This window comes from Diabrotica undecimpunctata, chromosome 7 (genome assembly GCF_040954645.1).
Source record: "Diabrotica undecimpunctata isolate CICGRU chromosome 7, icDiaUnde3, whole genome shotgun sequence".
Classification (NCBI taxonomy): domain Eukaryota; kingdom Metazoa; phylum Arthropoda; class Insecta; order Coleoptera; family Chrysomelidae; genus Diabrotica; species Diabrotica undecimpunctata.
The window spans coordinates 153,455,963-153,474,900 of record NC_092809.1 but is presented as its reverse complement, the minus strand read 5'-3'; the positions used below and the strand labels follow the sequence as shown (position 1 = coordinate 153,474,900).

Below are 18,938 nucleotides of genomic sequence, written 5' to 3'. Positions count from 1 at the left end.
GCTATCAAGGTTTACTACTACTACTACTTGTCGGTTTATAACGTTCTCCGCGGTTTTCCGACTTCCAATCGCCACTTAGTCCGGTTATTCCATAGATCTTCTTCTATGGCCCTCTCTCTCAGTTCTTTATTTATTCCTTCGCTCCAACTTTTTCTCGGTCTACCTCGTTTTCTCTTTCCTTCTGGTTGCCATTTTAATATTTCTTTTGGTATTCGTTGTTCATCCATTCTTTGTATGTGTCCAAACCAGATAAGTTGTTTTGTTGTTAGGTCATCTGTGATTGTTTATTTGATTCCCACTATTTCTCTAATGCGTTCGTTGGTAATCCTTTCTCTTCTAGATCTTCCTGCAGCTCTTCTCCAAAAATCCTTTTCCGTCGCTTTCAGCGTTGCCAGTGTTATTTCTTTCAGTGGCCATACCTCACAGCTGTACAAAGTGATACTTTTTACTATAGTCTCATATATATTTTTTTTTTATTTTCTTTGCTGATGGATTGGTCCCATAAAATGCTGTTTAACATTGTGATGGCTTTTCTCCCTGACGTATTTCCCTTTCTTATGGCTTTGTCTAATGTTCCATCTTGTGAAATAGTGATACCTAGATATTTGTAGTCACAGCAGTGCTTTATCGTGGTGTTATCGTCTAATATGAGATCTTTTTGTTCTACTTTAATGCACAGGTATTCGATTTTCTTTTTTATTTACTTCTATACCCCATATATCATACTCTTCAGTTAATTTTCGTGCCATATAGTTTAAATCGTCATAATCTTGAGCCATTATTACTTGATCGTCTGCAAAGTTGAGCGTATATACCATAGTGCTGGTGAGCGGTATCCCCATTCCCCTGCATTTTTGTTTCCATCTTTTTAAAGCCCTTTTATCAGACAACATCCTTGCTTTAATCCTTTTGATGTTATAAATCCTGTTGTTATTTGTGTCCCTGCTTTTATTTTTGTTATTGGTTGGTTGTATAGCACTTTGACGGTTTTTATTAATTCTATATTAATATTCGTGCTTTCCATTGATTGCCTCAGCTTCTTCAGTGGAACGCTGTCGTAGGCTTTCCGTAGGTCGACGAACAACATATAAATCTCTTAATTCCGTGCCATTTTTTTTTCTATTATCTGGGTTATGGAGAAAATGTGGTCAATAGTGGATCGACATGTACGAAATCCTGCTTGTTCTTCTGCTTCATAATCTAAGTATTCTCTCTCGATTCGGTTCTTTAAAACATTTCCATATATTCGACTCATAGATCCGGTTACAGCTATTCCTCGGTAATTCTCACAATTTTTTTTATGTCATGTTTTATGAGATACTTTAACAAAGCCCGTATTCTATGACCATTTGGATGTATGTGAAATATTAATATAGAAGTTGATCCATTATCCATAATAACAACCTGGCAATAGTTTTGTTGTTAAAACTCATCTATCATTTCTCAGAAATTAGTGTAAACTTTTTTTTACTCAAATATACCAAAAAGACGTCCTAAAGAGGCACAAGAAGATGCCCAAACAGGACAACCATCATACACTAATCCAAAAAACATCCAATACCAAGCTACACGACGACAACGAGGAAAATTTGGGCAGTGAAAACCTCCTATTTTGTCGACTGTAATTGGTTGTTTTTAAAAGTACTTCAATTTGGCGTTTTCAATTTGTAAATTATCCCAGAAATGTTTGTGAACATCTAAACATTCCGATAAAAAGCCGAGTCATTTTGTAGCATCATACACTACTCATAAAATACTAAAAATATAAAATATCTCTAGAAAGGGTGGGAATAAATGATATCGGTTATGAAAAAAACAGGACTGTCCTGTTTCAGCACTGATATGAATTAATAAGAGCAGTCTGGAAAACCGAAAAAATGCCCCAAGACAGCAATAAATAAAGAATCGTTCATATCGCCTATAAATCAAGAAGGGCCAGAACCGAATGCGACAACTACAGGGGATAGCCGTGTTAGACATAATGTGGAAGGTCCTTATCACACTAATAGCGAACAGATCGGATACGTATGTTAAACTAGCTGTGGAGAACAGCAGACAAAATTCTATGGGGAAAATTTTGTATTAAATGATTATCTTAAAATAAGTAAGAGCACTCATTAATTTAGTCAAATTATATTAAGACGAAGAATTGTAAATTTAGTAAGTCTATAAGATTATCTTCACAAATTCCAGTTCAAAACATTGATTTATCATTTACTTAACTATGTATGTCTTGTGGCATCTCAGCTTTTATCGAATAATATGGAATAAACACAAGCTTTCAAATACATTGACTTTGAATTGCAAATAGGCAGGTGTATTCAAAACATTGTTTTAATTAAAAAAACTTCTTTATTTTAATGCATTGGAAATAAAAAATAGGTTCTTCTATACTTTGTCTCAAAGTGACTAGTCTGTACAGGGTAAGATATGCAATGCTAATCTTATGGGAATTTGGCCAAGACGTTGCCAGTTTGATGCAGTGAGCGATGACGTTCTCTATTGTCTATCTTTCAAAATAAACGGAATAAACCAGGAGTTTTCAACAAGTCCTCACGTACAATTTTATGTAATTTACAAATATCGTTTGCTAATAATTTTACATAATACTATACATTGTTTGTTTCTAATAGAAACTTATCAACTTTTATCTTTTATTAGTATTTATAAGTTATTCAGTAATTAAGAAGCAATTAGAGTAATTCTTGTCTCAGAATATGTTTAAAAATTTGATACATCCAGGGCCTTAATTAGCCTTTATTTGTTCTTCGGAGCGCGTAAACATATTCGAGTTAGGATTATTTGTACCATTTTGGATGTACTGTTACTGTTTTGTTGTTGTTATTATTTGTTGGTGGCTGTTGTTGTGATTTGCTGTTGGCAATTATTGTTATTTTCTGTTGTTTTCTATTGTTATATTTGACGCCGAATTTTTACCGCAAAATGGAGAAAATTGTTCATTTTAAACGTGGAAAAGCTTTGAAACTTTCAGAGAAGCAGATACTAATGAATATTATTAATTATCATCTTAATCAGGATAACAACGATTCTGTATCAAGTGTAATTAGGAAAGTGTCAGAAATGAGTGGTGTTTGCGAAAAGACTCTGTTTCGCATACGACAGGAATATTCATCACCTGCTGGATTACAATCTCCAAAGAGCAGGCCCAAGAAGCGAAAAGTTGGTAATTCTCGTGACAACAAGTACGATGAAGGTATTTTGATTGAAAAACCAGAAATCATCTCGTGGCGTCATCGTTATTTACGCGCAATTCGTAAATACCGTGTAGAAGGATACAACATAATGTATTTGGATGAATCATGAGTAAATATCGGGCACAGTGTGAAAAAACAATGGGTTGATAAAACAATTACATCTCATCGCGATGCTTTTGTTCGTGGTCTGACAACAGGATTAAAAGCTCCAACAGCTCGTGGTACACGGTTCGTTTTATTGCACGCAGAATCTACCAGTGGATTAGTTGATGGAGCAGAGCTCACGTTTTTGGCAAAGAAAAATACTCATAACTACCACGACGAAATGGATGGACCGACCTTCGAAGATTGGTTCGAAAATAACTTAATGCTAAATTTGCCAGAAAAAACTGTTGTGGTAATGGACAATGCGTCCTATCACAGCAGAAAGTCAGAACAAATGCCCAACAGTTCAACACTAAAAAAAGATATTCAAGAATGGCTTCTGTCAAAGGACCTATTTTTTGAAGAAGACTACCTAAAATACGAGTTACTTGATGTAGTCAAGGCCTTCAAAGCAAAATATGACAGGTACATAATAGAAGATATTGTCAAAAAGCACAATGTGAAGATTCTGAGGCTCCCACCCTATCACTGTGAACTCAATCCCATCGAAATTGTTTGGACTAAAGTGAAACGGTATATAGCTGGACGCAACGCGAATTTTAAAGAAGCTAAAATGCGAAATTTATTTACAGCAGCGTACTAGGTCATTACCCCAGAGAAATGGAAAAACTACGTAAACCACGTAATAGCAACAGAAAAAAAAATGTGGGAAATTGACAATTTGTTGGATGACATCGAACCAATTATTATAAATATAAATAACGGAGATAGTGATGATAGTGATGATAATAATGATAATAGTGAATCAGAAACTAAATGTGACAGCGATTGACAGAAAAAGGAACTAGATATAATGGTGTACAATTACGATTACTTACACACGAAATTAAATAATACAATGACTTCTTTTATTTTCTACATATTTATTAGTTTTATTTTCGGATATTTCTACGTTTTGTTACTGCCAACATATACAGTGCGGCTTTTAAAAGTCCTTCCCCCCTTAACTTTTGAATGGAACAATACATAAATAAAATGTTTCTTTATATTTTAGTTTTATTTTATGGTTTGTATCTCTAGCACATACTGTAGGATTTAAAACAAACTGCTTGTGTGACAAGGTGCAAGGACCACAGACTGATTAGCTTGATGAGTCATTTACTTAAAATATTTCTTCGCATACTCCACACAAGAATGTTCAGAAAACTAGAAGAGCTGAGCGGCGAGACACAATTTGGTTTCAAAAAGGGACTCGGGACGCGCGAAGCATCATTCTGCTTGAATACCCTGGTACAAAACTGTATGGACCAACGAAAAGATATAGTCATCACATTCCTCGACTACGAAAAAGCTTTTGACACCGTAAAACACGATGAAATAATAAAAATGCTACACAATGCTGATATTGATGAGAAAGATATAAGAGTTATCCAGAATCTCTATTGGAATCAAAAGGCACGTGCGAGGCTGAACAAATCAACAAACACAGAGGAATTCGAAATTTTACGAGGGGTGCGACAGGGGTGTATTTTGTCTCCTATGCTGTTCAACCTCTATGTGGAGAATGTTTTTGCAGAGGCACTTGAAGGCACTGATTGTGGTATAAAGGTCAACGGGTACCAGATAAATAACATTCGTTACGCTGACGACACCGCAATAATCACAGATAACGAACATGATATGCAGTTGATACTAAATAAAATAAACACTACAGGAAAAACATATGGCCTGAAGATAAATGCTGGAAAAACAAAATGCATGACAATAAGAAAGGGCGCATTTTTGCTCCAATCGAGCAAGTGAAAACATTCAAATACTTGGGTGAATGATGGTGAATGACCAATGGGATCCTCAACAAGAAATAAAATGCCGTACCGAACAAGCAAGACAAGCTTTTCTTAAATTTAAACCGCTACTTTGTAACCGCAATCTTTCCTTCAATCTCCGTTACAAAATGGTTAAGTGCTATGTATGGTCCATATTGTTATACGGCATGGAGACATGGACGTTGAAAATATCTTCCATTTACAAGTTGGAAGCCTTCGAAATGTGGACCTTGCGAAGAATGTTCCGCATACCATGGACAGATAGGGTGAGAAACGAGGAAGTCCTAAGAAGAGCAAATACTGAGAGAGAATTGCTCAGCTTGATCAAGGCACGAAAGATTGGATACCTGGGCCATATCCTGAGAGGGGAAAAATACGCAATCCCTCAACTAATTATCCAAGGAAAGATTGAGGGCAAGAGAGGAGTAGGTCGCAAACAAATTTCGTGGCTGCGAAATATAAAGAACTGGACAGGCGTAACTAACACTGGCGAACTTTTGCATGCCGCAAAAGACAGACGTCTGACCTTAAGATAATTCGCCAACGCACTATAGGTGCACGGCACCATAAGAAGAAGAAGCTTGTGTGACATAAATAAAAGGCATTTTTTAATTTCTATTTTATTTTAATTTAACCCAAGTATGTTGTAGCAAATATTATTTATGTTTGAGAACCACTGACAGAAGGAAGCCAGGCAGGGTCGTTAGTGGGCATTAGTACTTAAGCTACCCTCAACACAAAAGATGGATTAGGCTAAGTAGTAAGAAGTGACGTTTATTTTAATACAAGTTTGCAAAGAAGTATGGCATCGATGATGTGCATTTACCCTGTACAGACTAGTCACTTTGAGACAATCCATAGAGGTAACTTCCATGTTTAAAGTCTCCTGGGTGCCAACTTTGCGTTTTCATTACTGTATTCATATCTACTGGCGAATTGTTTATCTGGCGAATACTCTTTTGTCCGACTACGTAACCTTATGTTTCTTTTACAGCTGTCGAATTAAAATCTCTTGATGTGATGTTAATTTCGTTATTTTTATTAATTACTTAGAAATTACTGATCGTATCCTATAAAACTGTCTCATAAATCCACAAGGAAAATAATTCCTGTAGCTGGCTGTATACCACGTATAACAAAAGAGGTTAGTCTTTGTATGTGGGTATATTTTATTTTATAAAAACCCTTAAAAGGGCAACATTACAAGCACGAACGTTTTCGGAACATCTGTTCCATCATCAGGTTATAAAATAAAATATACCCACATACAAAGACTAACCTCTTTTGTCTCATAAATCATCAGCACCTTACATAATCTGCCAACAGTGAATGCCTCAATCGGGTTACAATGTTCTCTATCTTCTACTATTATTATTGTGACATATATTGCCAACTATCTCGGCAAATTATCGAATCCAGATAAACTGAACTGCCACCCTTTTAACTACTTACCCATTTCACTTAAATGGTTTTACATTATAACTATCAACAACTTCTTTATTTGTGTTGGGGTTTCAATTTTGTAGGATTTACCGTCCTTAGATTTTATCATGAGATTCACTCGTCTGCATATCTCAACACTCCATCTTGCATGTTTTGTGGGGGAATTCGGTCAGAGCTTACTTGGCAAAATAAGTTAAAATGAAACGAGTGGAAAGAAACCCAACTTTAGTTCTTGTTGTTTAGGGTATATTCTATATCCTTTGAGACAAGTTGAGTGTTCTGTACTTTAAAAGTGTCTCCATTGCACATCCAGAAATAAAACATCCAAAAAATTAAAGTAAAGAAATATACATAAACAACACTACAAATGGTTTTCATTCTAATAAATTCGATGATAATCTCAAATCTTTAACATTGACATTTGCTACTTATATTTTCCACAAAGATAACTTTCTAGTAAGTAGCTATTTTAGGTAAGATTCTGGACATTTGGTACATATATGACTAAAAGTATAAATAATATATTAACGACATTAATAATTATAATATGTTAGCAATCTAGCAATAATCGGTATTTCAAAAATCACCCTTCTGGTTAACTAGAGAACTTAAGTGTCAACACCAACTATCAGAATACAAAATTAGCTTAATGAGAACTTTTCAATAGTCAAAGGATTAAAGCAAGGAGACGGCTGGTACCAACACTATTCAACTTGTCTCTAGAATATGTGATAAGACAGTTGAATATAGGAAGAGTTAATCTACCAACAAACAAATCAATACAGATTGTTGCCCAAGCCGATGGCATCAGCAATATGTCTCGCACAACGAAAGAGGGGGCAGAAATGTATTCACAACTAAAATCAGGGGTAAAAGAGACGGGGATAGAAATAAATATTCAACAGACAAAAAAACTCGGCATTAAGCTTGACTGGAACAGAAAAACCAGAAATTCAAGGAAGAATAATAAAGGGAAACCAAGCTTATATTAGACTCGCCCATGTGTTCACCTCCGAAACACACCCTGGAGATCGAAAATCAGGGTCTACAAAACTGTTATCAGATCAATAATATACCAATATAATAGACCAACATATAACACAAAACATGTAACTTAAATATTATATATAGCCTTCTGTCCGTGATCCAGCCTCCTTGGACCGTAATCTTTTTATTTGGCTCGGACACACAACCAACAGGTCCGCTTTTAATTCCTGTCCTCTGATCCTGAGCCCTACACATCCCTAAATTCACCTGCACTAGGATCAAACCATTAAATTCATCCCTAGTAGAGATGAATGTAAAGGCCTAAGAAATCTCCTACCGGCCCACTTGCACTCCTTCCTTAGAGTCTCTTTCAGCTACGAGCATCCTGAACTCAGGACAATTTTCCGAGTCTGTCCTGTGATCCTCGCTGCAGATTACGCAATGTGGCGTACTGTTGCACTCCCTAACGATGTGCCCTTCCTTCCAGTAGTTAATACTTTTGTCCCTTAAGGTCCTTTCTTTACATTTTTTCCTGGTATGTCCGAAGTGCAAAAACGAGTAACAACGTATCGGTCCATATCTGAGTGCTATTACCTTACAGCTCACCAGTCCTATCAAGGACTGTGACTTTTCTCTGCCGCACCTTTCTCTGTGTATTAGTACCAGCCTTTCCTGAACTTTCGAGTTGGCATCCAGACTCATTTTCGACGTGATCTGCATCGACAGTTCAGTGATTTTGTCCCTGGGTCCTATCAGCTCCAAACGTAGATCTCCTTGTGCTGTCTTTCTTATCTTTTTGAAGTCAACCCTGCTGCTTTCAACGTCCACTTTCCGTCTGACCTCTTTTACAATGTCCGCCCAATTTATAACTTTTTGCGTAGTTTGATGTTAATATTTCCTCTTTCTGTCCTTTTTCTGAAGCTTGGATCTACCAGTATATATGCCACTTCAATATTCTGCAGGCTGTAATCTAGCGCCTTTCTTAGTTCCACCCACGCTGTGTTTTCTCCTACTACGCAGTAAAGATGTTGCTTCCTCTTTCCCTTGTTCTCTATCTCCTTTATGGCCTCTACTAAATCCATGCCACTTATCAAGCTCTTTGAGCTTCTTTGCTTGATCGGGATAATATAAGCGGCATATATACTTTTTTTGGTTAATTCTTCTCCTCATTTCAGAGGTAAACCAATTTAGGGCATAGTTTTTACGATCTCTGCATTCTTCTCTGGCTAGTTGTTACAGTCCTGAATGACTTTTTGTCCATTCTGTGATGCAGTTGTCTGCTAGTTCACTTTTCCCTTATTTATCCAGCGTAATTATCACATCTTTGTTTCCTGCTGGGACAATTTCTTTGCGTCTCTCTGCTGCTTTTGTTCTTTTAAAGCCGTGCTCCGGACATTCTCCGTCCACGTACTTCTTATGTTCTCCTTCACTCATTTCTCTCTATAAGCAAGCAACTACTCCCCCTCCATTCTTTTTCCCCCTTTTTATATCCTTGTCTAGATTTTCTCTTTATGCATGGACACTCATGTTCATTTTCTCGACTATTTCTATTATGGGGATCTTCATAGTTTTTTCTTCGTAGTTTTTCATTTTCGTCTGAAGTGCCTTTGATATATTGTGCAGGGCCGTTATCGCAGTCTTACTTTCAACTTTAATTTTCACTCTTTTGTCATGCCTTCGATTTCTTTAGGACCTCTGCTTCCGTCTTTCTTATCGCGCCTAGTTCTTCGTCTTCTCTTTTCTCTTCTACGGCCTTAGCCTCCACTGAGTCGTCCATATTCTTTCTCTTTTTCACCTCCGTCTCTAACTTTTGGCTGATTCTCCCATTCTCTCCCTTACTATCAGTCCTCGTAGGTGATCAGCCTATGGAGTCTCTCCTTTACAAGGTCTCAGATTCTCCAAGTTCTTTAAGATGTTTTCACTTTTTGTCATCGTATAAGTCGTCATCGTTTTTCTTTTGTTATGTTTTATTAAAACTTGTCGGTTATTTCGCATCCATATGTGTTCTTACTCGTCGTGAAGAACAGAGGTGCAGTTGGACAGTGCACCCTTATGCAGCTAAGGCATTTATTACGCCGGAAGTTTGCCAGGTATCACGAGGGTACCGTTTGCGATTGCTTTCCGCGCAGTCATTCATCCTCTGGTCACGGTGGCTCACGAGCCAGGATTTCGGATTTTTATCGAGGTGTACTCTTCTTAATTTCTTCGGTAGCAGTGACAGCAACCTATACTACCTGGTGTTCCTCAGTGTAGCTGCTTACTCAACACCGTGGGGAGATGGAAAGGGTAAAGGATGGATAAGGAGTGGGTGATGCTTTCTGATTGTACTCAGAGTTCAGGTCTGATATATCTTTGGATATCTCGGTCGTGGACCATTTGGTGACTGTGATTTAGCAGACATGGAAGGTGACGGTGAGGACCTGAGGGTCTTCAATTATTGTCGAGGATTTGTACAATCAGAGGAAGGTTTTTTGGGGTGAAAGGCGCAGCAATTAGACACTGGACGCTATTGGACTGTTCTTACTTTCGTCGGTCGTGCTCCTCTCACATTAGTAAAGATAAAGACCGATTACTCGGCCTTTCATCACGTCGAGGTCATTCCACAGTCCCTGAAGGACGTTACTCAATACCTAAGTAATGAAAAACTTCCAAAAATACTCTGTGATATAAATTATTTAATTATTTCATTGAATTTTATTTTACTTTACCTTCTTTTGGAATATAGAGCGTCAAATTTAGGACGAAGTTCAACCACGATTTTATCCCTTATACATTTAGGAGTACTGAAAGGTTAAATCTAGGAGAGAAAATGTGAAAACTGTGGCGGTTCCTGATGAAATTTGGAATGAAAATTGAATTTTTTTTGTAAAGAAAATCTTCTTTTATAAAAAAATTCTCCCTTATGCCATTTTACTAATCGATAGAGGAGTACTGATTCTATTTTTTTTTGGCATAAGGTCTATGTAATGCTAATAGGTCAGTGTCCTTAATTTTCTCCTTAATGCCACTTGAAAGTTTGTTAGTTTTCACCAAAAGGAACCTGCAAAAAGGCATAACGGTAGGTCGTGAAAACGAAAACCTTGGAAAAGTTGTGGAAAACTAGGAAAATTCAATTTAAAAAAAATGCTTCCTGCTTCAACTCTAAATTCTCTTTTTTTTTGCTTATCTCAAAAAATACTGTTGAGATCAAAAATATAATACTGTAATGTATATGCGTGAATGAATATTTGCGACGCATTATCGATACATTTTTGAGGGCCAGTTCTCCCAGGTTAAAAAATCAAGTCCAAACTAATTATTTTATCACGTAATTAAACCAATAGTTTATTTGACAGTGCTTTATTATTTTTAATATCAGCACCTTCTATTATGAATACTTAATACAATAGAATTATAAAATTTACATATCCTTAAAGATGGATTTATCTTTGTACAACTAATAAACAAAAGAAAATTCCACAGATAAAAACTGTTTACATAACACATTTATCGCAAATGCATGCGGTGTACTTAAAACTTGATAACATTTTCTCTTTCTCCAACACGGTTGGTCGGCCTGGCGTGAAAAGAGATAAAACGCTCCAAGTATTTTATCAGGAAGGTCGACAGGCTGCTGACTTGTTGGTCACTGTCGCACTTTAAACTTTTGAATATTTATGTTGAATATGAAATTAGTTGGGTGATTTGTTTACACTTAAAATACATCAAGTCGACTCAAAGTTTAGATCACGCGAAATATTCCCAAATGCTAACGAGAAAATAAACAGCACTTCCAGCCAGGGCCGGCATAGGCAATAAGGAAGTGTGTTAATTATTTTAATAAATTCCACAAGGAAAATGAAATTCCTGTACTTGGCTGTATACTGTGTATAAAAACAGGAGAAATCTTCTTCTTCTTCTTCTTCTCGTAGCACTACAACCCGGTGTGGGTTTTGGCTGACTGCACAACTGGCTTCCATCTTGAACGGTCGTCCATAATAGTTGGGTCAGTGGGTCAGTTGGGTCTCTCCATCGCATTCGTGGACGTCCTAAGGGCATTCTTCCTGTGGGGGCTTCCTGCCATATTAACTTGGCAAGGCGGTTATTAGGGAGTCTATGGACATGGCCATCTTAGACGTTGGGATTTAATCTCTTGGACAATATCGCTCGCTCTATACAGCTGCTTGACCTCAAAGGCCCAAAGATTCTTCTGAGGATTCCTCTCAAAACACCTAAGTTTTCTTTCAGTTTCTTTGGTCAGGGTCCACGTTTCACACCCATACATGAGCACCGGTCTAATCACCGTGGAGGAATCACAAAAGTTTATAAAAATTATATACATAATTAAAAATACTCTTTTGGGCTACATCACAAAACGTTTTTAGGCTATAAAGTTCATCATCAGTGTATTACCAGGTGTACATAAGTCAAGGCACTCAATATTTGGATAAAAACCCTTAATATGGTACTAAATTTATTGTGTGTTACATTTTTGTTAAAAGGATGGTGTGATGTTAAAGTTTTTAACAAATACCCCTTCTCATTCAGAGGCATTGTCTCAGGGTCAGCAACAACCCCTATTTGGAGTCTTACGTTGCCATGCAGGTACACTCTGTGCAAAATATCGCAGTGAAATACTTAGTTCATTCATAAAGCAACTAGATGATGAGGAAATGTAAAATGAATATTGCTAATGATAGATGACGAGGTAAAATGCAAACAGTCTTAAGCCACAAATAAATAATTTTTCAAAGAGGGCAAAAAACTTGTAGCTTTGCTCTGAAAAAGGATAATCAGTTCTTATCAATTTTATGCCATTGATAAGAACATATTGATTCCAAATATGAGATTAAAACACTAATTTCAGTTAGGGTAGCCAAAAAAAAATTTTAAAAATTGATTTTGTTTTGGCAATAAGACCTTTTGCATGAACTAAGTGGAAATAAGTCGTTTTGCATGTAAAATGTTGTAGACATACGACGATTTGCATGTAAATAAAGTAAAAAAGCAATAACGTAAAGGAAAAATGGTTTTCTGAATGAATTTCTATTTTTTTAAAATAATAAAATGGGTCTAACTTAAGTGACAAACATTGTCATAATAGGTAGTTAATGCAACAAACAAATATGTTTTTTAAATATGGAACTCACAGCGCTCATCGTAGAGACAGTCGCTCATTACTTCCTGCTCCTCACCAGCAGCTGCTATGGTGTCATCAAAAATCAAACTCTTGTACCAACCAAGGCGTGGGCCAGAAAAAATTTTTTTTCAAAAGTTTATGAACATTCAGAATAACCCTGAGTAGCTGTTCGCAAACGTTCCGGTTTGTTTTTCTTACCCTATCTCCAGCCCCGTAATTTCTGTCCCCACTTTTCAACCTCTTATAGTAATACCCTATGTGGTAGGCAAAATAATCGTTACAAGGGAAGACCTTAAAGAATATAATATCCAAATATACACCAGTTTTATTCATTATATATCATTTACCAAGTCGCATATGATGCGGCCCTCACATTCTTATTTTCTTATCTGTTGGCTCTCAAACTACTTGAAGTTGGACAGCTCTGTTTTAGATCATACAGATGTTTTTATAAAGAATAACTTTAGAGACCGACCGATTAAACGGCTTCGGCATTGGCTTCGGCCATCTTCGGCCAATATTTAAACCTTCGGCCAAAATTCGGCTTCGGCCAAAACAAAGCCGAAGGTTTCGCCGAAGGTGGAATAATAAAATGCTCTGTCAGCATACTATACGATAGAAATGAAATAATCTCTGAACAATATGCTTCGGCGAGTCTTTGATAATTTGAATGGTATTTACACCCTATTTTATACCCTTAACTAAAACGTTTTACAAACTTTCAGGTCAGGTAGTAGGTAGGATATAAATTTTAACAATAGGCCAAGATGTCTCAAAGATCATCATTTGAATATTTCTCACGTAGTAAAATTCTGATAATAATAATTTTATTGTATTTGTTAAAACTCATGATTCCTGGTGTTTTGACTAGATACCTAAATGGCAAAACGTCGACCATCGACTATGAAATTATCAATGTTTCGACTTTAATACTTTTTATTGTTATTTATTTTTATTATCGCTTCTATTACCAAATAATGTATAAATGTTTGACTTTTTTATCTCATCTCATAATTTCATATTTTTGTTTATCACATCTCAGGTAATAAAAATATAATGCACATTATTTAAATTATTAACATATAATAGGAATAGGTATATTTTTAGTCACCTTCGGCTTCGGCTTCGGCTTCGGCCGAAGGTATCCTACAGGCCGAACTTAGGCATCGGCTTCGGCCAAAAAAATCACATTCGGTCGGTCTCTAAATAACTTCATATACACCAGTTTTATTCATTAGGTATATATCATTTTCCGTCGACCGTCTATTTATGATCAATTTTAACACCCTCAAAATCATTGATTAATGACCCCCAATAATGAATGATTTTCTATTAATGAACGATTTTATTATAGGCAACACAACATACATTGCTTGCATAAATGAATTAAACGCTCTGTGATTGGCAGTGACCTGTGGTGTAGGCAACCAAACATATACCTATTTAACTCGATGATTCCCACTAAAAAATTAATTTAAAATGAAGTAGCCGCTGTTAGTACTATCTGTCATTGTATGTCATTATTTACTTTATTGTTTAAAATTCTGTGTATTTGAAAAATCAAAGGATGGATATTATTGACGTAGAGTTTAATTTAACTCCACCAGAATTTAACTTCTTCTATCACAGAATTTACAGAGGTCCAAGAAGACTTAAATATAAATTTGTCAAAATGCTATACAGCTGATAATCATTTATCAATATCTTCCTTTAATTTCAGTAATTGTACCATTTCGAATATTAATGTTTACTATAATAAAACTACCACAAAGGAAACTTTGAATAAAGTCAATGAAAGCTGAAAAAATTGTTGTTTATCGTTAAGTAAATAAATATTTAAACTAAGATATCTTTATTTCTTAAAAGTACGGTCGACGGAAAAGTTTTGTAACGAACTCGTGAATTAAAATGGCGATTAACAATCTCGAACACGCTTGTCGCTTCGCTCACGCGTTAAAATGTCTCAATTGTTAATCGCCCTTATTAATTCACTTGTTGGTTAAATAACTATTAATAAGTCGCATATGATGCGGCCCTCACATTCTTATTTTCTTATATGTTGGCTCCCAAACTACTTGAAGTTGTTTTAGATCATACAGATGTTTTTATAAAGAATAACTTCTTTTCATAAAAATAAAAATAAAAAAGTTTTTCATATGGTGCCGACTTAATTGGACACCACTTACATAGATACAATAACTGATTTCTACTACAGTCTACAGTAGATATAAATTATTTATATTGTTAATTATAATTATTTAATAATTACTTTTAAATATCATCTTATTTAACGATGTAGGCAATATATTACAGAATTACATAATATACATTATATTACAGAATTATTACTACAATATTATAGAAATATTTGTGAATAATATTCTGCTAGTTTCATTCCAAAACCGGTCCTGTACAACAGATCAGCCGGCTTGTCTATGATTCAAACGTAATTATATAAACTAGACGTAGCTGTGCGAGTTTATGCGACCGTACGATGAACGGCAAACCTTGTGGTTGTTGTAAACTTGCCGTGTTGCCACATTTATAGTAATCGTTCATCTCCCTCCGCCTAGAAGGAGTGGTCGAAACTTTCTCTTTGTTCCACTTTTGATTGATTCTAATAGTATCAAAGTATTGCAAATGTTAAAAAAAGAAAAGGTATCCCTTTATTGCTTTTGCTATACTTCCAGGGACGTGTTATTTTTAGAATAATTCATGAGTATATAACTCTCAAAGATTTAAATCTGTCAGTTTCTATATTGGCTGTCGTTTCTCTTCAAATTATTTTTAATGAGACAAAAGAGAGAGAAGTCAGAGACAAAAATGCCACCGATCTTCTAAAAATCATACGAATAAGTTGAATTTTGCTGAGAATGTCCATTTTGGGACCCCAAAAAATATGCAAAATAGTTTGCCACAATTTTTAAAACTCTTGGAGGAAGAAGGAATAAATTGGATCACGGCTGTCTTCAATAAAATATACAATACAGGAATCATCCCTGATAAATGGCTAGAATCAGAATTCATAGCGATACCGAAAAAACAGGGGGCTAAAAAGTGCGAAGAATATCGAACAATCAGCCTAATGAGCCACATGTTGAAACTGTTTTTTAGATTCATCCATGGAAGAATTTATAAGAAGTGCGAGGAACAAATATCGGACAGACAGTTCGGCTTCATTAACGCAGTGGGTACCAGAGAGGCACTTTTCGGAGTACAGGTACTGATTCAAAGATGCAGGGACGTTAACTGCGACGTATACGCGTGCTTGATTGACTATGAAAAGGCATTTGACAGAGTTCAACATCAAAAGATGATAAACATTTTAAAAGAAGCAGACCTGGATGACAAAGACCTCAGAATAATTTCAGAACTCTACTGGAATCAGACCGCATACATGAAAATTAACGGAGAAGAAACAGATCACATAAAAATACTACGTGGAGTTAGACAGGGATGTATCCTATCGCCGTTGATATTTAATATGTACTCAGAGAAAATTTTTAACGAGGCTCTTTACGGAATAGACGAAGGCATCCTTCTAAATGGTGAAAGGCTAAACAATGTTAGATATGCCGACGACACCATGGTGATAGCAGATAGTTTAGAGGGACTTCAGAGGCTAATGGACAGAATAAACGAGTACAGTCAACAGTACGGACTAAACATTAATACCCACAAAACGAAACAAATGATTATCAGCAAGGAGAATATAAATGGGGCTCATCTATACATTAATGGGACGCAGATAGAGCGAGTAAAACAGTATTGCTACCTAGGAATTATTATAAACGAACAGTGGAGCAATGTACAGGAAATAAAGTGCCGCATAGGAAAGGCAAGAACGGTCTTTAACAAAATGAGCGCCATCTTCAAAAGTCACAACATATCCCTAGATACAAAAATGAGACATTTGAGATGCTATGTTTTCTCTGTGTTGTTGTACGGGGCGGAGGCATGGACGCTTACAGACACCACTATTAAAAAACTTGAAGCATTTGAGATGTGGCTTTATAGAAGAATGCTGAGAATATCATGGACAGCAAGGATCACGAACAAGGAAGTTTTAGAAAAAATGAAGAAGGAACCAGAGATTGTGTTTACGATCAAACGCATAAAATTGCAATATCTGGGACACGTTATGAGAAATCAGCACCGTTACTCCCTGCTGCAGTCTATATTGCAAGGTAAAGTCAAATGTAAGCGACGACCCGGTAGAAGGAGAATATCATGGCTGCGGAATTTAAGAACATGGTTTAAGAAAACCTCAACGGAGCTGTTTCGAGCCGCAGCGAGCAAGGTCATGATTGCCAATATGATTTCCAACATCCGAAACGGATAGGAACCAGAAGAAGAAGAAGAATCTGTACGCCGTAGAAAAAATGTTTTAAATAAAAGGTGTAGCTGGGAACATTTTGAACAAAAATGTTTCTTAGAATATTTTTTCCTTAAAAAAAACCGTTCTCTCAAGAAAAAACGCTTACAGCGACCAGTGATTTTGAACAGTGGCGGATCCCCATGACCTCCCCCCCCCCAAACAAAAATAAATATCAATCAAATAATCCTTAAAAAAGAAAATTAAAAACCCATCAACTCTATAAGCAGGAAGTTTAGATTTGAAATGATTCAAGAAAATAGGAAGAATTTGAATCCAATAATAAAAACGGTTATTCTTTGTGGTAAACAAAATATTTCTTTGAGAGGGCATAGAGATGGTAAAAATATTAAAAGTATTGTAAACAGCGATGGTACAGAAAAAATGATGGCAATTTTAGGGCATTGCTTCGGTTTAGAATAGATGCTGGCGATAATGATCTGCGAAAACATTTGGAGACTGCTTCTGCTAATGCTACATTAATTAGTAAAACTACTTAAAATGATATCATTTATTGCTGTAAAGAAGAATGTCTCTGCGATATCTTCATTTAAATGAGATTAGAGAAGATTTCATGACATTTGTTAACGCCTACGATTCGATTCGAGAAGACGTCGGTTCAGAAGGAGAACGCCGCTTAACTGAGATTTCGTAAATAATTTTAATTTAGATTTAAATTTTTGTATAGGTTTTGGTGTCTACAGTTGCTCAGTAATGGCATCCAAAACGAAAGGTGCCGGTAACGAATTAAAAAAATCGGCCAAACATGCTGTGCGTATTCCATGTAGCAATCATATTTTGAATAATTCCTTGGCAAGCTCCTCAAAAGATACATCATGTCGTAATGCTTCAAAAACTATGACAAAAGTAATAGTTTTTGCTAATGCCTCTCCCAAACGACATGATGTTTTTAAGAAGAAACTGGGGGCTACTGTCCAAGGTATTTGTGAAATTCGTTGGGTTGAAAGGCATGAAGGTGATCTTCAGTTCCAGTGCGAATCAATAATTAAAATATACACCGCTCCTGAAACAATTTCTACGTGAAAGGACAGTAAAACGTCAGTTGATGTATTTTCAATAATGCAAACTATTAGGAGCCCTGAATTTCTCATTTCAGTAGTATGTCTTAGTGATGTTTTAGGTACAACTGTATTACTTAGTCGTCTTCTTCAGTCACCAAAAGTAGAAGGCTACTGAGGCCATAGAGGACACTAAATGCATTCTTCAAAATAAAAGATCAAATGCTGAATATGTTTTTAGCAAACTTTACTATGAAGTAAAAGAAATAGCTAAACAACTAGATATTGAATTAAAGATGCCTCATATAGTTTCTCATCAAAACCAACCTGTTAACTCTTGCGAAAAATATTTCCGAAGATCTATTTATTTACCCTTTTAGACAATATCTTAACTGATTTAGAAGAACGACTTTCACCGGAAGTTATGAATCTATTTTTCTTCGAGTTGTTTACCTAAAAGAGATAACCCGTTTTAAAGGTAAAAAGTGAAGTTTAGTACGCAATTTTTGTATTTAGTCCCAAATGAAGTTAGTTTCTATAAAGGCGTTAAATAAATAAAAGTCGAACGATTTTTGACACTTTTTACGATTCTCTTAGATCAATAAAATGTATCACTTCCATTGACCGGTCACTATGGAATTTCCAATATTAAAGCCTAATATAGCATGAAATTTCAGTTTCGAGTTTTGGCAACAAATGTGAGTCATTTTAAATATGATTAAAAAACGCTGAATTTAAACTTTCACATTACAAACGATCTAAAATGCTTAAAACTTTTTGTCTTCGATTACATAAATAGGTTTTTCAAAGCTACAAAAATTCGGCTACAAATTTCACCCAATACCGTCT

General features: G+C 35.8%; 1 pseudogene; it reads left to right on the top strand.

Moving 5' to 3' along the window:
* The first annotated feature begins 9,975 nt into the window (after window positions 1-9,975).
* Window positions 9,976-18,546, top strand: LOC140446686 (uncharacterized; annotated as a pseudogene).
* The last annotated feature ends 392 nt before the right edge of the window (window positions 18,547-18,938 follow it).